Here is a 23,670-nt window from a genome sequence, read left to right as displayed (position 1 = left end):
CACCGAGAGGCGTCGATACCTCAGCATTATGCAACATGAATTTAAATAGAAGGACCCGTGTGAGGCTTTGATCAGTATATCAATAATGGATAGCCCCGAGTGCGGAACTAACAAGGCTAGGGGTTTTCTTTTTAATTTTAAAAGATAGACTTTCAAAAAATGAATCAAAGTGAACAGCCTCCCAGAGCTGATAAAATAAATTGCTTTAGAACACACAAAATAACACGTGGGACCTGTTCTGGGACGATTAGACCGAGGAGTACACAAATGATACTAATGAGTAATACAGGCATTGATAGACATTTGGTGCAAGGAATTTGTATGACACCTTTTTTTTTGCTTCTCTGCCAATCACACGACGAGAGAAACTTTAAAACACCTCCTCTAGCTTGATCAGAACGTCCATAGAAAGTTAACAAGAGGGCATGCCGTGGAGAGAAGTTGGAAACATTTGTTGGAAATTTTTTTTTTTTTTTTTTTTTTAAAGGTGTAGAAAAAAATTTTGCTTAAAAAATGTGCTGGGAAATATTCCAACAGTTAAAGAAGGAGACTGGGTGAGGCACCAGGAGGGGTAGAAGCAAGCAATAAATGGATCGGGAGCTGGAGATCATGGCCCCTTAAGTGTGTTTGTGCACGAGTATCAAGCCATCTGCTATGCTAATGCCACCGCCTCATTTACAAGAATAAGTGGTGGACACACGCAGATGTTTAATTTGTGCTGAAACTAATGACTGCAAATGAGGATGAACTCCGAAAGAAAAAACATTAACCTGTTTAGAGCATAAAAATGATGACAAGGCAGATGCTCAGGACCAGCGACGACTTCCCAGCTTCTGTTCTCGGGCTTGCATTTCGCTTTTTTTTTTGGAATATCAAAATCCAAAATCATATCCATAACATTTACCACCCTACAAAATGTTCCCTCTTCTTTTCACGGCATGCCCTTTTGTTAACTTTCTATGGATGTTCTTATCAGTTCTCTTTGCACGTGAAGCACTTGTTTTTTTATTCAGTTTATGAACTTACACTTATATTTCCTTGAATATTTAATAAATAACTATTCTTAAAGACTTTTAATGGATGCTCATTTTAAATATAGATATTTATTTAAAAAGTCTCACGTATCCCCATTTGAGAACCACTACTATTTTAAACACTGATTGTGAGTTTTATGTGGCAAAAAAAAGTATTATATTTTTTATCATGTATGAGGTACATTTTTCTGATTAGTGGAATTGTAGCTTCTGCACCGCAAATAAAGGCATCGACCAGACATTGTGTGGAATGGACCAACAAACGACGATCTCTCACCCATCAGACAACTGCTAGTTACCCGTTTCAAACGAGAAGTCCGTGTGGATTTATTTGTCACGTAACTAAAAACGACGCTTTCAACAAACTTAATAAAATCATGGAAAGGATTTCCACATGATTAAAATGCTTTATTTAAGCATTAAGCAATGATGTTGATCCAACATAAAAGTACTTGAGTAGGATCAACTTAATTTACTAGGGTTGGTTAAATGCATTTACTAGGGTTGTGTCCAACACAACTTAATAGGGTTAGCTAGAATAATTCTGCAGCGCTTCGACGGTGTAGCTCTGGTGGTCGCTCAGGTTGAGAGCATACACAAGAGCAAGCAACATTGACACCGCAAAAGGTATATTTTCCAACTCATCTAACATTAATGTTTTTTAAATGTTTACCATGAACCATAATTGAAACTTAAGTTTGAACAGAATATACAGCCTGGTTTGCTGGAAACACAACACAAATGGGAGATGTTGCAATAAAATTGTATTTCTCAAAATAGGCAGTGAATATTGTACATGGACAGTAGCTTGCAAATGAACATAAGAATCAAAATTTGAAGTTCTTAACTTTCTATGGCATACATACAATCAAAATAATAAAACGTTTGCAATGACTAACTTACTGCACTTGTCGTTTATGTGCTGGTGAAGCAAATAACAGTTTTCTACCAACCTGCTTTAGCCATCAATGGGGGGTTAGTCTCAAACTAACCCGAAAGCTTTGTTTTGATTCTCTTGAATTCTGCATTCACCTACACACAAAATAATCAGTTTTGGCAGTTCAGTCCGTTAAAGACATGCAAATGCACAATACATGTATATCTATACATGACTGCATAAAAATGCCACTGTGTGCCAGCAAAGGCTGTTGTTTATGAGTTACTTATCTCCCAATACTGTCATTTATATTTATAAAGTGCACTCCATAAGTATTCACTGTATATTATATATATGTACAAACTTAGCTGAAATAATAATTATATATATATATATATATAATTATTATTTCAGCTAAGTTTGTATTTACACCCACATCACTACTTGAACGTGCACTGTTTACCTCAACTTTAGGGTTATTTTGAGTATTGTTCATTTTCCTGAGGATTATCACAGAATTATTGAGAGTAGCTGTAACTACACTACACTACTTTGTACAATCTTTTAATGTATGTGGATTGTGTTTCCTGGTCTTGTGAGAGTGAAATGTTCCATAAACACTTTTTTAAAAACTGCAACCCCCAAACATACAAGTAACAGTCTATTGTCTCCAGCAGTATGCCCCAAATAACAAACAAATAAGTTCTATGTAAGTGAAGTCCTATTTCAGCATTGTAAAGTCAATTGGTCGGGTTGCAGCAGCAAATCTGTGATCTATGATATTATTTCCCATAATTTCTGGTAGATTATTATTTTTTTTAAACCTTTATTTAACCAGTACCATTGAGATTAAAAATCTCTTTTTCGAGGGTGACCTGGCCAAGACAGGCAGCAGCATAAGAAACAGACACAAAAAAAAACAGAACAAGACAAGTTAAAAGAAACTAAAAGTTAAGAGACAGTGACATAACAGAGTTAATTTAAGAAACATTGACATTTTTGGGAACCTGCCTCCATTTCTTTCATTTTATATTTAAAACCAGTAAGTGATATCAGATCTTTGAGTTTTAACTCATTCTGCAACATATTCCATGATGAGGGTGCAGAGTACACAAAAGCTTTTTTCCCCGTTTCTGTTCTGGTTTTTGGGACAATGAGCATCAGGAAGTCCTGCGAACGCAACGAGTATTGTCCCACACTTTTCTTCCTGATGAGCACACACAGGTAGTTTGGCAGCAGACCAAGGATTGCCTTATAAATGAAGGTCTACCAATGACAGCGCCATCATAGTCCAACACAGGTAAAAAAGTAGCAGCAACTAATCTCTTTTTTACATTAGTTGAAAAGCACATCTTATTTCGAAAATAAAAACCCAGTTTCAACCTCAACTTTTTCACCAGGTAGTGCACATGTCAACCACCTCTATTTCACTTCCTTCAAGAGCGACCACCGAAGGGATATTCTGTGGCCGACTCCGACATTTTAAAAACAGCATAAGTTTTGTCTTATCTGTATTTAATACAAGTTTCAGTTGAAATACGAACTGTAATTATTGATGTGCTTGCGAACACAAAACAATGACATTACAGGGAACTCACTGGAATGATGACTTCAAAGTCAAAGTGAGGATGCAATTCATCCATGAGGAAGAACGATGAAAAGAGGTGCAACAATTTGGAGAAAGTTTGGCGATCCCACTTTGTGCGGAGCAGCATAACAGGAAGCCAATTAAAAGGCCCGTTTGATTCGGAGCCATTCATTTGGGTTTGATTTGATGGGCTTGGCATCAGAAATGTACGGTTCCTCAGACTCCCAGCCAGCCAGCTGTCTGTCTCTGCTGTTAGCAGTTGGCACTGAAGGAAGAAAGGACGGCCGCAGTGAATCGTCTAATCTTGGCCCGGCCTTCCACGGAGCACACTGCCTTCCACATGGGGCAGGAGCTCCAGACATGAGCACAAAGTTGCTCCAGCAATTCTGAGGAAATCACAGATACGTTGAATGTCTACATTTTTGCATCCAGTCAGAGCTCGTGAGATGCGCAAGTGATGGAGCAGCCATTATTAAAGGTTGCGTGGTATCATAGCGATTATAAATCCATCATGGCCAAGCAATGGTGAACATTGTTATGATTATGTAACGTCACGCAAGAAAATTCCCTCTGGGTGGTTTCTACTTATTGTTGTTACGTTTGTTTCCTTGTATAGTTATGTTGTTGTTTCTTTGTTAATTTACCTTAAATTGAGTTGTTGCATTGTTAAATTACGTTGTTATATTACGTTTCCTTATTTATCTACACAAACAATGATCCTTTTTTTTTTTTTAACCAAGTAGATTTGTAGCCTAAACCTTTCCAATCCCTTAACAACGTTAACCACTCGGCATTGTGCGTTTCCTCAAATGTGCAACGCCTGTAGGAAAAAAAAAGAACAAATCTAGCCCTTTGAACAAATGACCAATGTTGCTCCGTCCAAACCTGAGAACTTGTTTTTAGAGCCCAGCTCAGTCTAATGCATCACTAGCTCCAACTGTAACTGATACACCTGAGTGGCAGTCAGTCAGTTTTTAATTAGCTTGAGGTTCTTTTTGCTGGAGGACTACAGCTGTTTCTACAGATGCATGTCATTAACGTAATTTTGTTTTCATACATGGCAGCATTTCATCAGCCCAAGCAGGAAAGTGAATGCACTAATTAAAGCAAAAAGTACAGTATCATTTTTCCCGACACAGCTATTCATACAAGCGGTGCTCAACAAATAGTATGGGTCGGCGCTGTTCTGGCCACCAGACCACAGATCTGTGATAAGTCTTTTGAAATATAATAAACCAAAGTGCTTATTTTCAATCACGTTATCAAAGTAAAGGAGGACAACCCTCAAACTATGAGTTTTTGCGTAATTAATTAATTTTAATTATTCAATTATAATTGAAAGCAAATTAACTAAACAAGTCTGGATGAGATCTTTTAAAGTAGACCTTTGTTCACGTACCCCCTAAACTGACCTGGCTGACCATGATTTCCCATCGATGGGCTCCGTATGTTTAGTATCGGGGAAGATTTAACTCACATTTCCATTCTTCACGAAATGAGGAAACTTCCACTTTCTGAGAACTCCACCTGCACAATCTCGACTGCCAGCATGGAAGTTCATGCACAGCACACTGGAGCTCATTAAAAGAAAACAAACTTTGTTTCAGATAGTGCCAATTAAAAGTTTGTGCCCCGTCACCTATGAGGTGATGTCACATGTGTGTAACTTGGGAGTCGTGGCTGAACCAAACTCCATTTCATAAGAGCTGTTAAATCCCAAAAAAGACTGAATTTGTCCCTACTTTATGCTGGGCAACATTTATTTGCCTCTACCAAGTTATATTTTCAGTTTGGTGTATTATCCTGGCCAAGTACTTTTTCCAACATAACCTTCCACCTTATTTTAGGCAGTAGGATACAGTAAGTAAGTAAGTAAGTAAAATGTATTTGTACAGCGCCTTTTGCAGACCAGGGTCACAAGGCGCTTCATAATTACAATAAAACAATACACAGGTTAAGAAGTACATACACATTTAACTTTAAAAAAGGCCAAGACAACTCAATGACGATCATAGCAGCCCCAAGGCAATTAAACAAAAGCCTTGACAAATAAAAGGGTCTTAAGTTTCTTTTTGAAGGAGTCAACAGACTCCATTGAGCGCAGGGAGAGCGGAAGATCAGATGATGACGAAGATCCAAGAGAGACCAAACACCCAATTTCGAGGAAGCTTGAATAGGAAATTTACGTTTGAATTCAGCTCGGCATCTTTGCTGCACGGATCGTATATCGCATTACGATCAACTTCAAGCTTTAAGGTTCATTCTCAGAACACAGTGATATTTAACCTCCTGTGGCTCTCCCCTCCAGGACAAAGAATTGTGACGCCCCCTCACACCAGGCTTTTTGGGGGCGACGTTCACCTGGGCAGATTTTATCTCATTGAACAGATTATTAGCACTTAATTGCAGAGACATATTTACAGTGATACACAACATATAGAATTTGACTATTTGTATCGAATGAATGGGTCTTTGAAGGAACCCACCCTTCACAGTGCAGTAATTGCTTGTGTCCTCTTCAATATGTGCTTCAATAACCTATTTCATTTGAGCCGCTTCATTTTAATCCACTTCCCAATGGTCTTTGGCATGTACACTTATGCCCACATGGAATTGCCTTCTTATTGGCAGAGAGATGGAACAGACACGGAAAAAAGATAATGACCAAGGATGTCTGACTGTAAAGGAATATGACTGGGCAGGGAATTAAATTAATTTCCATACTTTATTCCTGTTCTCTCGAGCCTCTTTGACTCTTTCAGCCTCTTTGGCCAAGTCTGTCTCCAATGTTCTTCTTGGCCAGTTGTCTGACCCACAGGGACAAGGTCGGGCTTCTAGGTCACGTGGAGCCCAAAGCAATGCTGGAAGGGAGAATATGGTGCACAGACTTTCTCTCTGAAACTTTAATTGACATATTTGAATGTTTAAGGACTGCAGAATAAACTGACGAGAAATCAGGTCAGACTCTTTAGATGGCTGACTGGCCCTGAAAACCTGGTTTCAGTGGGGCATTGAGCTCAATGCATGCTGACACAATGGCAAGGCTAACATGCTAATTCAAAATAAGTGATTGTATAGAAGTGTATTAGAAAATGACTCTTGATTTAGTAGTAAACTAAATTGATTTGATTTCAGTAAACAAGTCTTCTTCAATACAGCATGATGTTCATTTAGTAAATTATGGTCCAGTTAGAGTCAGATAGACCATAAAGCAGAGGATGCTTAAGGACGGGGCTACCTGGTGATTGACAGGTTGCATTGTACGGATTGGGAGTTGTTTGCGTTTTGTATAAAATTATGTATTCATACATATAAACATTCTATTAAAATATTACATGCAGCCTACAGACTTAAAAGCAAAGAAAGTAGACGGAGTGAAAAACAATATATTATTTCACAGTCCGCGAAAGTAAACTAACATTTTGGTCGACCTTTGGTGACCTTAAGTCTTTAAAACCGTAGTCCACAAACCAATGTCATGGTGACTACATCCATCATGCACAAAGTAAACACTACTGGTGACGTCGAGCCCTGCACATATTGCGGAGAAGAACCTGGACAGAACAGAACTGGGTAGATACCCCTCAAGGTTCCCAGTAGCCTGATGAAATCCCGATCCATCTGACAGACGTCAGTCACGGCTCGAGCTTGATGAAGGACAGAGTCTGTTGCTCAGAGGGGGGGCTGACTTTGTGCTCAATGTCCGTGTTCTAAGCATGGCCACCATATGATCCAGACATATTTCATTTCTCGTTAGCAGCTGCTTTTCCTTGCTTTTTGACCACACCGCTCAGCCCCAGAGACGAGGTGAAGGTCACATGTCTCGTGAAGCCTTTGGAAATGCTACATAGCATCTTAATCTGGAATGTCACATTTCAATACACTGAGGGAAAGAGGTCTAGCTGCTTAAATGTCAGTTATATTTGTATGAAAGAAAGCAGATATTGATCTATTGTGCTTGGAATATATATATGTGTGTGATCAATGTGTTTACCCCTGTTTTATTTTCCTTCTCCTTGGTGATGGAATCTATCGAGGCTGAATAAAGTTCAGTGATCATTCAGTGCTCCAGATGTTTCTTTAAAAAAAATAAAATCAAATAAATCAAATTCCCCACAAAGCTGGAGAAGTTTTGGGTGCAGATGTATTTTTAAGTGGTAAAAGTTTGCAAACCCCAGAGAGGCGAGCGAGGAAAAGAACCGCGGCGATGTATTTTTTAAAAAGTCTAATCTCAAATGTTTGCTGTGCTCCGTTTGTGATCTGTGAAAGGGTTTGCAATGCTTATTGTGGCCACACGAGGCTGAAGTGCACCACTACCCCATGTTCTAAATGTCACCGGATAGATCTGCACGCTGAGTAACTCCTGTTAGAATAGTTACTACGCTAATAATAATATTTAATATCTAAAACAGCTAATGCACAAACGAGCACACTTAACATACGATGAATTAAATATTAAATATAACTGAGGAAATACATTTCATATCAAACAAATGCACCGACAGCATATCTTAAGAAATGTGGAGACGGGAACATGAAGATGAAGTCACGTTATTATCGTAACTATATCTGCGTTCATGTTGTCCTACAGGTGAGCTTTAGTATACATAACTTGCTAACGCACAATATTACATGCGGCTCATGTTGAGAGAGGATGCACCTGTTTGAAAACACGACTGCTGTTCATCTGATTCAGAAGCAGGCGGCAACCCCCGCGTCTGAAAAGTGCCGCGAACCTGCATTCTCTCTACTGGCCACAGGGGGCGACTCCTCTGGTTGCAAAAAGAAGACCGATTGTATCGAAGTCTATGAGAAAACGACTCTACTTCTCTTTTTATGCTCTCAATCGCTGATTCCAAGTCTTTATTTCTTCCAGATTGATGTTCATTTAGTAAATTATGGTCCCATAGTCAAATAGACCATAAAAAACTAACTCTGCTGAGCGGAGTGTGTTCTGCATGTCAATCCAGCTGGTCTTAGAAAAACAAAAGAGACTGCCTTGTCTTCCGATCCATCCCCGTGCTCTTTCTTGAGTGTGTGTGTGTGTGTGTGTGTGTGTGTGTGTGTGTGTGCGCACCATGAGACGTCTGCCTGTATAAATGGACACACCGAGGGCAGGGAACTGATGGCGCACTATCCCGTCACACAGCCTGTCGATTCCCCTTCTCTTGTCTCTCATTTAACACACTTTGCATGTGCATCCGTGACTAAATGATTCTCTTCCGGGGCTCCCCGCTGCATGTGGAACTGTGCATGAAGTAATGGTCGGAGCGACATGTCGCATCGCCCACTGACTTTGTTCCTGGGCGCCGCTAATTAGTTTAGGATCAAGTGTGTTTTCAAAAGAGACCAATAGTAGCTGGAGCTGTGTTAGTGCAACTTTAACCAAGGAAACGTTCCGTGCATTGCTCCTCGGGCTACACACACACCATGTATACGGACACCTTTCAAATATGTCTGCTCCCTGTGGGGTTTTGGGAAAGCATAGAGAACACATACAAACAAACACACAATAACTGTATGGCTTTTAAGTTTTAGCAAAGCGTTAGGACACACACACACACACACACACATTACCTGTTGCTTGAACAAGTGTAAAGGCGATCCATCACACACGTTGGGTGAACAGCAACTGGCTCGTTGAAAATACGCCTTCAAAAGAAAAGTCTCTCGGGAAGTTCTGGAAAGACATTTTGTCCTCAAACTTTTTCTTTGAAAAGTTACTGAGACAAGTGGATCCCCCCCCCCCCCCCCTCCAAAACACACACACACACACTTCAACTTCACTGCAGCTCCATCTTGTTTCAATTCAGGTTTACCTCCGTTGTAATATCCCTGAATTTGTTTCTTCCCGTATTTGCAATGCAGCCAATGAGCAGAAGAGTCTTCCACGTGAACGGTGTTGAACCATACGCTGAGCTGCAAAGGGTCAACGTCGTTGCAAAGATTGTAATTACAATAAAATTAAAAATAAAACACGTCTCGTTTGCTTTGATTTTTTTTATCACATGTAAAGCCGCTCAGAAGAGCTTTCGTTATGTGCTGCTTTCGGCCCCTGTGGACAAACGTGGTAGTGTTTCCGAGCGCCGGACTCTCCAAAGAAAACCCCGAATTTGACTGCAGTAAGGGTCCGACAGTCTCCGCATCTCACACACACACACACACACACACACACACACATCCGTATTATTGCAGGCTATGAGTAATACCTCCACCGGTCTGTTGCAAACATACACAAATCCCTCCCTCCCTCGATACACACACACTGCTATACACACATGAACACAACTACACACAGGTGCACACACAAAGGCCATTAGGGGTCCCTACCTGCACTGAACTTCAGGAATGATTGATAGAGCTTTCAGTGCGCCAAACAGTCTGTTTAGTCATACTGATTGCCCTGCATGCGTTTGTGTGAGTGTGTGTGTGTGTGTATTTGTTCCTTGTGGGTTTTTTTCTTCTTCTAATGGCCACTGCAAGAAGGGAGTGACTCATCCTGTTCAACGAATTCAACGTGTTTTTAAGACTGCACATGGTTTCAAAAGGGTGTGTTACAAATGTGCACTTCATGAAGTGTGTGTGTGTGTGTGTGTGATCCCATTTGCGCTGACTCAAAGAATACTTTATGGTTAAAGTTGCAATGTCACATTAGAATGATGACTTGTTGCCACTCTGACTTCAAAGTGTGCACAAAGTCAGAGCACACACACACACACACACAGACACACACACACACACACAGACACAGACAGTGATACTGAGACAGGGGGGGGGCAAAGAGACGGAAAGGCTAAAGAGGAGAAAGGAGAGGGAGGAGAAGAGGAGCAAACCAAAATGGTGGACATAATGACCTGGGTTTGTTTATATTTTTCATACGTCTGGCAAATGTTTGAAAAATGAAATGAGAATTCACCGGCACCTCGAATGTGGCCGTAACACATCAAAACATTTTCAAATCCGGAGGATGAGGTTAATGGATAGGTTGTCACATTTTCTCAGTGTGTTGCATATTTCATATTTTCATTGTAGGATGACAGCAAAAGAGATGCAATGGATTACCATTATTATGGTAGCGAATGAATTGATTAGTTTGTGATTTTGTATCCCTCCTAAATCTGCTTGGGCCCACGTTCAGAAGTAGGCCAACGATGAAACAGAAAATAGGTCCTTCAAATGAGTAAAAGATGCTCAATTACAAAACTCAAAATATATCTGTGATAGATTCCACGCAAAGTCAATGTACAGATGCGAATAAAGCAAATTCAGAAAAGATTCATATGCTGAGTGTGTTTTTCATCTGTGATGTCTTGTAAATTATACAAAATTCAGATCATTTTTCTGTTGTAAAAGTTAGGTTTAGTCCAGTGTTTAAATGATAGTTCAAGCCTCCTTTTACTATTATTATTTTGGGTATGATTATAATTTATGCATTCATGGTATCTAACTCACTATGACAAATATTAACATACAAGCTATTGCAGTGATGTTTAATACAGGAACAAGGGCCCACAAGAGGTCCATGGGAAGTGAGGGACATCGAAGAGCAGCTGCTCAAGGCCTTGAGAAGTGACTCTTCTTCTCCAGAATTTAATGGAGGTAAATATGATTTAGTAAAACTGAAAAAGAGCAGAAAACACATGCCTTTTAAGTACAATAATGGATAAAGGAACTTTCTGAATATCACTTCCGGTTACTCCGAATATTCACGATTAGCTCAGTTCCGGGAATCTTAGCGTCACGTCACTCAACCGCGGAAGAAATAACCACTAACGTCTGCTTTGTACAAGTTGTGGAAGTCCCTCACATCCTGGGAAACTAAAGATGACATCATTCCATCAGTAATCAGATTTATCATGATCACATTCTCTTCAGTGTGTCACGGTCATACCAGTGAGTCAGCATGCACAATATGGAGGGCCCTGGTCCAACAGGGCAATACCACTACTACACCTGTTTACTCTGCAAGTGACAACAATGGCTGGTGTGAAGGACTATTGTGCATTGGGATTCTTTTTTTTTTGAGTAGTCAGCTGTGAGAAAGGCTTTCTGTTCCGTCTCTATCCCGCTCCTCTCTGCCCCTCTGTGTCCACCATCGACCTGCAGCGACACACAGCGACTCTTTGCCTCTTTTGCTTCTCTTGGTTTTTTGGCAGATTAAAGAATGAATTCAATACATTTCTGCTCTCCCCCCTCCCCCTCTGCACCTGGGTGGTGTCTGCAGGTGTCCACGGGGGGTCTGACCGGCACACGGGTTGAATAATTCACTCAGTCCAAATGAGATCTCCCCGGCCTTAATGAAGCCATTAACGAGACTCCGAGGATTCAGCCCGCTGCCTCACACACACACACACACACACACACTGTTGGAGCAGATTCGTATTTTTTTTATTCATCGCCTTTGTGATCATGATCCATTTGGAGGCGGGTGGTCAGCTGGTCCCCTCCAGCTCCAATCTGGCTCTGAGAAAACTGGCTGGTCCCAGGTCTGCTGGCGCTCTGTCGTCATACGGAGGCCACGCCTCCACGTGACCCCACTGGTCTTATTGGGCCCGTTCGAGATGAGCCGGTCCCGCGCAGAATCGATCCCCAGCGATCGTGCCGTTGTAATACCCATCGGCCTCATGTTGTGCAATGGAGGTTTAATCTAAAAACATTTCTTGTGCAGTTGATAATAATAACGCTTATGTATACGACACATATCAAAGTGAGCATCAAAGTGTTTCACAGGCAGGCATAAAAACAACAAAGGATAGCATAGGATGCACATACGGGTTGAACAGGAATATCAACAGTCCACTTCTTACATAAAGTTGTTGTGTGTGGTGTTCATATTTGTGTTATTCAGCCAGTGTTCATGGGTCTGATGGACACACTGCATTTTTTATTTAAAACAAACAATTTTATGTTAAAAAACTCAACAGATGTTTACTTCATCCCAATTACAAGCAATATGAAGAGCAAGGTTAATATTTGCAGGTGCAGGAACACAAAACTCACTCTCACTCACACACACTAACAGCAGGTCCAGAGTGAAGGTACACAGGACCTACAATGTCCACACTCGTATGAGCCCCGGGTCCAGTGGACCTGAACATCCTGTATGTAATATAAATATGTAGGGGGGTGTACAGTGTGTGGGCATTGAAAATGTGTTCTGATATAATGTTCTTCACAAGAAATTAGCCAAGGCCAATGAGTCTGAGTTTGAAAAAATAATTCATTATATAATGTTGTCGCACAGAACACAACACAATGGTTAACATGATACAACTCTCTGCCCTTCGAGTCGAGTAGCGCCTCGTACGGAGCGCTAACAGCATTCTGAAGTACATTTGACCTCAGTAGTATTTTGGCTTTCATCCCTAAATGTAGGGTAATGTCAATATATAAAACATTTGTGAAAATCAACATTAAAAGTAAGTCATGAACCCTGTTGTTCTGTTATACTGCTGACCGTGTTGAACCAGCCAAATCAGCAGCCAGACTACCAAAAGTCTTCTGAAATCAAAAGCGACTCTTCTACTTTATTCTTTTGTCTTCCATTCCTCTTTTCCACAACACACCTTTTTATATGCTCTCTCGCTCGGATCGTCCACCCTTGCTTGTGGTCAATCAATAGAAAGTAAAGATACAAAATAAAAACAAAAACATTTGCAAGTCCTGGAGTGGACTATCGATCCGTTCCTTTCCATCCATCTTTTTGATCAATGAAAACCACCAGACTCTCACACACCTCTGTAACTACCACCTCTAACCGTAATAACTGAGGATATTCACAATAGAATAAGTAAGACCCACACATCACCCCCATTTCCTCCACTACTAAATATATATCAAAGTGAATAAATAATACTCTCCTCCCAGTGTCGTGTTTCGGGGACTGATCTGCCTCTGTTAGTGCGAGTGTGTTGGTTGGTTTACACATTTGGATGGATGGCTGCCGGAGAGGGAGAGCGTTGGGAGCCTCGGTACAGGTGGGTTGGGTGGATGGGGATTTAGTGGAATCTGGTGGAGATTGCACAGGAAAGGCCTGGAGGAGTGAGAGTGAAGGAGGAAGTGGTGTCTAAATCTGCTGAGCAGAAAATCCTTGCCTCATGGAATTATTTGTCTTCAAATATTTCTGCTTTTTGTGCCAAAGTGCATCAGCGAGTATTAACGTTAATACACTAACAAGATTAGAGCATGAGGGAAAATCAAGACATTAATACCAATACAGTGGGCCACTAATTTATGTTCATAAGATACATCGATCCTGAATATTTCTTGGTATGCCTTTTGTTTATATATGGCATCCAAGTGGATTTATCTTCTTTTTATTTTTATTTAGAAAAATGTAAAACATTTTATTTACATTTTAGAGCAATACAAATTATCTGGATAAACTCCAGTCCAAAAGGCAAGAACAGTTACTAAACAGCTTGAACGGTCTTCTCCAAGGTGAGTTTCCTCTGCCATGAGGTCCGTCAACAAAATTGAGCCGAATTGATGGTTCCGTTATATTTTTATAAATTATAACTTCGATACGATACCTGCCATAAATATCATGCTATCCGATACTTACAATACGATACCAGAATTCGATACAATACCACAAATACGATACTAGTATATTTATGTATAATAGTAATAAATAAAACATTTGTATGGTTCCCTTTTTTACCGGCATGTTCCTTCCCAGCTTTTTTAACAAATGGCATTAATATTACCGTAAAATGCGGGCTATAAAAGTGCACCCTTTTATGCGGCGCATTTACTAAATAAAAAAAAAAAGTTGTATTATATCTTAAACAGGCCGCCGCAGGTTACACGCCGCTAATTTAGCGGTACCTGACAAACTCTTGAAACGACCACCTGTAATGAACTGAACAAAGCAGCTGCTGCTGTGCAGCTTAGAACAAGTGAAGTGCGTTTTCTCGTGGCCCGTAGTTTTCACAGTTACTGACGAATCGCCTTTCTTATTCACAGTACGAGTGAGGAAGATCGAAGGTCAGTGGAACCCCATCCATATTAATGACATCCTGCGGACCCATAAAATGCTTGGCTATTTTCTCTTTTGTGAAGTTTCTAAAGTTGAACAGTTCTTTAAAGTCTGCAGGTAGCTGTTGGCAGTGTCGTGCGTGCTCTAATGCTCAGCCTTTTCGTTTTAAGAACCGTAAACACCACGATGGTCCGCCTCTGAAATCCTCAATGTTCTTTTCTATGGGCAAGTGGCATTTTCTTCCTCTGCACGCTTTGTGAGACTTCTTGCATCTTGCAAGTTCTCCCTGCTGCATCTCCAACATCTAACCATGGACTCGTTGATCCCAAGTTTGAGTGCCTCAGCTAGGTTTCCCTTTTCAATGGCCATGTTGATAGCGTTTAGTTTAAAAGCTGCGTCGTACGTGTTACGGAAATAAATCCCCAAAATAACGACACCCTTATTTTAGCCCGCATTTTACGGTAGTATTAGCCTACAGCAAGATATTAATGAAAACTACATGGTGCCATCATAGCATTGATTATATAGAGCTATGTAGGCCAATTGTCTGTATCTGACCAGATGACTATATAGTTCCTTCCATAAGTATGAGCAATTGTAGAGTTACATAATGTTACAGATGTGTGTTTGAGGGGAAAACCCCCTTGGTCTGTGTGGCTTTGAAATGTTATTGTTCTTTTAGTTATTCAGACTACTACAAATTGTGTATCCAAAGATGCAGAGACTGACCGGAGGATGGCTTCTCTACAAGGCTACAAGTGGACAACACTTGTATTACAACTTCCATTGTAATACATTGCCATTCAAATAACTCACCCAAACAAAAACAACTGAAATGATCTAAACAATGTGGCATTATGATTCCTTCTGATTCTGATGAATACACTGGGACCCTGTATATTGTGCCTTTGCAACATGAGTGTGATCTAAATCCATTACCTCCAGATGCCATTGAATTCCAAAATATGCCAAAAGCACAATGCCAAATGTGCAAAGTGAGATTTAGTGAGTTTTCTTCATGTTCATGTTCAGGAGTGCATGGATTCTGAGTTGGCAGCAGAGGATATTGACGTAAATGTAGTTATGCATGTATGTGATGTTGCATTGTGCAACTTACTTTACATTTTAATTGTCGTCCAGTGAGTTATAACATAGTATATTTGTGAATAAGACTTGACAAACATTCTGGAGAGAGGCTTCCTGTAGTGACAGCGTTAAAAAAGATTTGTTCACCCACTGCTACTCTGAAAGTGACCTTCTTTGGGGAGGCAGGAGTGGACACACGTGAAGTCTGTCATTCTTTGGTTAAAAGGGCAGCTAACCCAAGATTCATGTCAGAATGTTTATACATATTGTATTCATTGAAGGAACTCTGCCCTTGAGTTGTATGTTATGTTGTTAATCGTGTTGTGTTAGTTTTTCTCTAATGTACATAGAAATTGAATATAACCCCATTCATTTACATTAGCGATTGAGTCGTTTCTTTGAGGGACCACAACATCAGAGGAGCCCACAATACTCTCTGACTGACTTTGACAGTGGCCTCTACAGGTTTGTTTGTTTTTCTGCAAGTAAGGACAAACTGTTTCTTTTTGTTAAATGTTTTTTCTAACACAAGTAATACATTCCAGCGTAAATAGGACTGTTGGAGAGAGGTGGCCCGGCCCTTCCTTTTTCAGCCCATAGTCTTACATAGTTACCTCTTGAGTGGGCAGATAAAACCGACGGTTCTCAACAAGGATGCAGTGGCAGATGTCCAGCTGCGTGGGTTTATTGACCAGGTATGACCTCCATATGATGGGAATTCTGGGTGATGAAAAACAACATTTTTATTGTCAAAAATGATTGTCATTTGTTGACAGAATATGGCACAGAGATATTCTTTAAAATATAAGCGAGGTGTAATGTTTTTGTTTTTATTTTCCGGTTGAGTTGTCGGCTCAGCATTCAATTGAAGGCCTATCTGATGCAATCATTAATTGCGGATATACTGGAGCTATCTCGGTTCAAAACAAGGAGTCCATAGTGTTTCTGTTTAGGAAAGTATACTAGGAGTAAGGTTTTGTAGGAACAGTTTTCCTTTCTACTTGTTAGTGCCACTCCACGCAGTGAAGAGGTTGCAGCCTATGTTGGAACAACTATGGGAAGGCCTGTATGACCTTCTTTTGCTAATCAGGAAGTACCCAGATATCTGCCAGTCCGTTTGTTCCTGGGGAATGTAAACATGAGCAAAACAAGAGTGACCATTTAATATTACAAAAAAGGTATGAAATTTCATGATTAAAGTGTGTATAGCATTTGCATCTTGATTTGATTAACTTCACGCAAGACTTCCTTTATGAAGCTGAAGGTATGTAGTTTGTGATTTCCTGCAAATTAAAAATTCCAAAAGCTGTCAAATTTGAGTGTTTTCATGTTGTTGTAGTCATAAAAAAAAGTCAGCTACCAAGGCTCCCAGGCCAAGGTCACATCCCACTTTAGAAGTTCATCCAGTGCAGACTTTGGGCATCACAGTGTTTGTTACCCTGTTGTGTCAGCATGTGCAAAGACTATTGACCTACCTGTAAGACATATGAGGTCCCATGACCCATTGAAAACGGTTCTAACAGAGGCTTTTCATCTAGGCCAAGAATTGAACAATGTGTAGACCATGTCATTAACTGCCTCTGTTGTTAAACTATAACCTTAATATTTACTTGATACATGTTTAGTGCAAACTGCTACTGTTTTAATACTGTTTTCTGATTACAGTTCATAGTAATACTGCGCTACAAGATCTTGCCTTGTTTGAATAAAAATAAATCGTGAGGTCCAAATAATTGTATTGTATTACATAATTCATAGATGGTAGGCTTATCGTCATCATATAACTACACTTCCACTAACCTCATCTACATCCCCTCGCTTTCCTCTTACACCCCCGTCTCCTTATCAAGGTATTACCTCTCTGCCTGCCCAACCACCTGCCCTCTTGACCCCATCCCATCTCACATTCTCCAGTCTATTGCTCCTGACCTTCTTCCCTTTCTCACCCATCTTATTAACACCTCCCTCTCAACTTGCTTTCCTTAACTCTCTGAAGGAGGCAAGAGTCAAGCCTCTCCTGAAGAAACCAGAGAAAATAATTTACCGGTTAAATAATTGTTAGTTGCACCCCTAGTAGGGTCATAACTATATCTTAAGCATCCATAGTTAAGGGGTTAGGGAAGGGAACCATAGAATACGTTAATATATATAAAAGAAAATACAAAATTAAAAAAATTAACTGAGGACTTTAAATTTACCATAGTTTTCTTGATATTCCAGTATATCAATTTTAAATACTTATATTACTATTAGAACTTAAGGCTCTGAAATTTCAATTTCTTGCCTGCAGCCAGAAATATTGGAGCAGTTTTAAAGTAAGACACTTACTGCTCCTCTCGACGCAGTTCTGACTTCAGCACACTGTACTGTTAGCTTCTCTGTAAATATTAGCTGCTAGCTTAAATGCAGAAACATCAACTTACCTCCTGCTGTAACTTCAGCCATGATGCTACTCTGAACGAGTCAAATGGAGGTGTGGCTGCGAGTGTCAGCTGACCTGAGATCGGCTAACTTGAAGCAACATGACTGCATAGCATAATAATAAATAACGGATTAAATGTAAACACTTTCTCTTAAAATCTACCAAGTAAGAGTACAAAGTATGCTGCAGCAACCCTACTCTTGACAGCACAATTTCTCAGTAAAGTACATGTATGTTGTAACCCCTTACTACCCACCTCCGCTATATTCCCCGTAGCCTATATCTCTTTTCATCCCAGTGCCACCTTGGCCGCAATTTACCATTAGATTTAGCTAATTAACTAAATGAAAACTTTATTGTGTGCGGCTGCAAAACATAATTAACAGTAGCTACTTAAGTAGTAACAACGTGCAATAAAACCAACTTGCTACTGCCCTGGCATTATATGCTGTTGTGTTACGTAGGCTTCTCTGCCCGCAAGCTAACATTAGCTAACTTAGTATATTCCCCACACACACACACACACACACACACACACACACACACAGTCTTGGATATTTTACCGTACCCACGGGCATCATAAAGACTAAAAAATAATCACCCCTCTACATTGTATTAACAGCTCGAGTTTTGAGTTAGCTAACGTTAGCTTGTTAGACTTAATTGGCTTAACGTTGACCTCACATATAAGCTGGTCCCCAACTCAGTAAGGCCTTCGTAATTTGGCATTTTAAAATGCAAAGACAGCTGGAATATGGAGTTTATCTAAATGGTTGCTTCTGTTGAAATGCCAAATACTTGCTTTAATACACTTACGTCGACGTTAAGAAAATGGCACCGTGAGAAATCCAGATCGGTTAGAAACGAGGTATGGAGGTGGGCAGGGCTTTTCAGAGTACTTCTGCCACCACCTGCTTTTACTACATAAATTATCACTAACACTAGGGGGCATCTTTCTCAAGTTGTGAAATAACTCAGTATCCATGGACTTTGACACAGCATATTTTAACACTGTGGATTATACTGTGCAGCTAGCCAGAAGGAGAATAATAAAATAATTAATTGTATCATTTTTGTGTTGATAAAAAGGTAGCAAAAGTATGGAAGTCATGGCAAAGGTCAAACTTGGCACAGTGTACCTGTGGCACACTCTTTCACCCGCTGAGCCACCAGAGAGGGGGGGGGGGAACCCCATCATTGTCAAGAGCTGCTTCAAAGGCAGCCAGTCAGCAGGGCACAGAGACTGCCCCTAGGCAATCCCTGGCATGAGAAGAAAAAACATAATCAAACGCACCCCGGCAGTGCGAGTAATCTCACGGCTAATGTCTGATATCTAATAGCCTTAATCAAAAGCCCCCGCTACGATCCTCTCAGAACTTTGTTGATAAATCACAGCGTTAATGAAAAAATGGGCCGTATCACAGCACAGCACTGGTAGGCTGCACGGCCTCATTTGTTAGAGCGGCTTCCTGCGGTTCAGTTTCCTCTCCACTTCCCTTCCTTCTCATTCCATTTCAACCTCTCATTGTCATCCGTACCTAACATTTCAGTTTTGGCCTTGAATCAGTGGCGTGGGAATGTTTTTTTTTCTCCCAACAAAACGAACAATCTATATTAATTTTGACATATAAATAATTTAACTCCTCAACACCCCAAACCGCCACTTCTGCCTGTGTGTGTGTGTACCCTGTGTTACCTTTCCTAACCAGACTTTGGCATTGTCACACATTCACCAACAGGGGACTCCTTAGCCGACATGGGACATTTTGGGAGTCCCCTGTTGGCTTAGGAACGACCCTTGAACACTGTGGTGATTGTCATGTTTTGATTTGAGGTGTGCAAGTGTTTAATTCCATGCTCAGCACTGCTTTTACCGACTCATCGTTTATAACACTCGTTCATAGTCTGAAGGGCATCTTCTACTGTGTGGACGCTGTTGATCCCGCCCTGCTTTACAGAGCGGAAAATTTACTTCACTGACGCACTAAAATAAATAACTGTCTGCATTTATTTGACTCACACAGCCTCAGCCACTGTGTGTGTGTTATGTCCAAGAAACTCTGTTAGGTTTAGTTAATCAGTTTTGTCTTGTGTCCATGTTGTCTCGTGATTTCCTGTTTTATTTTGAAAGTCAACTTTCCTCTAGTGTCAGGCAATGACGTCATTTAGCACCAGCAAGCTAATGTTAGCGTGTCATCACGTGTAGGCCATTTCATTTAAATGTATTTTGCTTTTTTGGTGGATACACATTTTTCTTTTTCAGGTGAAGTGCGAGAGCAATCTGGCAAGATGACTCAATGTCCGTCCTCTTTTTTTTGTCGCTCCCCAGTCATACTCTTACTACATTACATTACATGCTGAAGTGCATTCAACCATGAGTACAAACTCAGAACAACAAGAATCAAGAAAGTAACTGTAACAGCCCAGCACCAAAGGATGAGCGTACTCTGAGCATATTTCGGAATATTCTTTATTCAACTGTGCCTCTGCTCTCCTCTTTCGTGCCTCCATCCCTATCCACCTCATATAGGCCAGAGACACTCAGAACTTGATCCCCTGCAGCTGAGGCCAATTAGGCCTCTTCCTGGCACCTGTTCCCTTTATCAACCACCGCAGCTAAAGCCAAACAACAAAAATATCACACTGAAGTGCTAATCAGTATATTTTATACTACACTTTCATTTGCTGTCTCGCAGAGTCCACTTATCATAGCTACTTTTCGCCCACCTTTTCTCCCTCGAATTGTTCCAGATACCGCTCCATTGTTTGAGCCGCCTCTCTGTCTACTTTGTTAACCAGAGATGTCGTGTTGTGTTCTGTGGACTTGGTGGGTAGGCTGCATGGCAAATGGAGCTGCTGTGAGGAGGTAATTAACAGCTTCTCATTTAGACAACAGGCTCAATCAGCGAGACAGAATGGGGGCTGGGATGCCGATTGCAGAGGGCCCATGCACACACGCTCTTCACAGAAAAAACTAACTTTTTATGATGATGCATATGTGATGCAAAAAAATATGGACTAAGAATTCTGCCAGTCAAATTGAGATCTCGACCTGCCCACTAAGCACATTAGAGGTTCCACATGGCAGCAGCTCGTAATTGTTTGAAACTACAATTCCCAGAACACCATAACATGCTAACCTGTGCTAACACACCCCTTTTATTATTAAAGACAATGCCGCACAACATCTGTCAGAACAAACAATTGCATTCAGTCTTCTGATTGATGTTATTTTCATGTTTTGCATGTATGTTTGCTTTTAGTTTAATATAGGAGAATAATTTAGGCATTTCCAATGGCTCAGCTCATTTGTTCCTAAAAAACCAAGATGACGGCGGCCAAAATGGTTAAAAAAAAAAATTAAAATGGTCCACAAACCAATGGGTGACACCGCAGTGTCCATAGCTTTCTTCCATGGGGTCGATGTTTGTGTCCAGTGTAAAACCAACACTAGCTACCCGCTGTAACCCAAATCGTGATCTTTTACTAAAACTTACCTAAGCTTAACTTACTTAAGTAGTTTTGCTCCCTAAACCCTAAGGCAATTGAAAATTCAGCTTTAAAACGGTAAATGCTCAATAAATGGTTGTATCAATATCACAACGTGCAATGGCAACATTTTATTCTGGGTTTCCGGTCAACAGTTATAGGGGAAAAAAGGGAGCCAAACTTTTTTGCCACAAATGTTCTCCACACATTGGCTTTGCTATCCTTGTCAACTATTTTCAAGTAACTCAAGTGGCATCACATGAGATTATAATACCAAAGTCATGGGCACACAGGAGTTTTCCATTCCAACTTTTCACCGGCTGTGTGAAGAAAGGTTTCCAGTTTCCATAAGACCACCACTATATCATTTGGGTGAATCTGTTAAATCTACAGCATTTTAACTATGTTAATGACTTAAGAGTGAGAACACAATGATGGCATATACAAATCAGGGGGTCTTATTCATAACCATTGCATACGCAGAAATGGGGCACGCCACTTCCCACACAAAAGTTGGAATCTATAAAAAAAAAATTAACTTGAAAGGAGAATGTATGGACCTGTCCGGACACTCTGACCCATGAGTGAACATTTATGGAGACGCAGATGGTCAAGTGGTGAATTGAAGCCAGAATGTAGACATGTTACGTTACACGTAAAGATCCTCTATCGAAAACATCCAAACCACCAGTTATTTGTGCTAATGAACCATAAATATTCCATGAGCACCTTTTCATTGGTAAAAAATAAGACAATTCAAATCACATATGAAGAAATTCCGCTTAATATTTGTCACAGCTGTGTCGTCTTCGCCAAAATGTCTGGTAATTAAGAATGATATGGTTGTATAAATTGAAGATAACCTCAAATAGCATTAACGCATTGCAGAACAGAGTGCCAGTCCTTTTCAATCATCTTGCTAGCATAGTCCTCATTTAGTATTTATGTGTAAAATTGTGGCGTGAACACAACTCAAGCAAGTTTCTCCATCTGAGAGCTCCGTTCCAGTTACAATAAAAAGTATTCATATAAAAAGTACAGCAAACACAATTACAAATTGAATCACACTAATAATTACACAAAATATATCTTGGGGCGACTATGGGTCAGTGGTTAGTGGTTTCATTCAGGGGGTTGGTGGTTCAATCCCCGCCCTAGTCCCCCCCCCCGCCCTATGTGTCCTTGAGCAAGACACTTAACCCTGAATTGCTTCCTATAGCTGTGTCTACAGTGTATGAATGTAACATGGTAACATGGTTGTAAGTCGCTTTGGATAAAATCGTCAGCTAAATGACAATGTAATGTAATGTAATATCTCATGGAACAGAGATCCAGTGCCCCCCGGGGCGGACCGGCGTAGATCGTGTAGAGTTGTAATGTTTTTTTATATATATTTGCACATGTAAATAGGAAAGCCCATGTTTTAAATGAATACATAAGAAAGATATGATAATCAATAAGGGATATTATGAAGAATATTCTGAGGAATGTGTTTGAGAAACATGGGAGAAAAGTCACTGTCACTGTATAAGTATGTTACTGTAAAGGTGTAATCACTGAATAAGTATTATTGTAACTGTATGTTGATTGTTACCTTCGCAAAATACTTTTGCGGAGGTTATGTTTTGATCGTTACCTTCGCAAAATACTTTTGCGGAGGTTATATTTTGATCGCTGTGTATTTATTTGTAAATATGTCTGTTTGTTATTCGCATAACTCAAAAAGTATTAAACCGAATCGCATGAAATTTGGTGGGATGATTGGCTGTTATCCGGGGACCATTTGATTAGATTTTGGGAGCGATCGGGTCAAAGGGCAAGGTCAAGAAAAGGTCAAAATCGTATTTTTATCATAACGCGGTAAATTTTTATCCAATTGGCATGCAACTAATGCAAAAATGTTCAGAATTCAATGCCCGATCTTGTGATATACGACATGATACAATGACGTCATAACCCTTCTTAGCGGTTGAGGGTCGAAGGTCAGGGGGGGTCACGACCTTGCAAAATGTGCGGGGTTTGTCATAACAGTCAATTCTTATCCGATTTGCATGAAAACAGCACCAAAATCATAAAAATATCAAAATCATCTTTTTACCATAGCGTTTTTAATTTGTGTCTAATTTGCATGATACCAATGCCAAAATGTTCAGAACTTAATGCCCAATCGTGTGATATCCACCACGACACAAT

This window comes from Cyclopterus lumpus, chromosome 10 (genome assembly GCF_009769545.1).
Source record: "Cyclopterus lumpus isolate fCycLum1 chromosome 10, fCycLum1.pri, whole genome shotgun sequence".
NCBI lineage: Eukaryota > Metazoa > Chordata > Actinopteri > Perciformes > Cyclopteridae > Cyclopterus > Cyclopterus lumpus.
Note: the sequence above shows the minus strand (reverse complement) of the source record.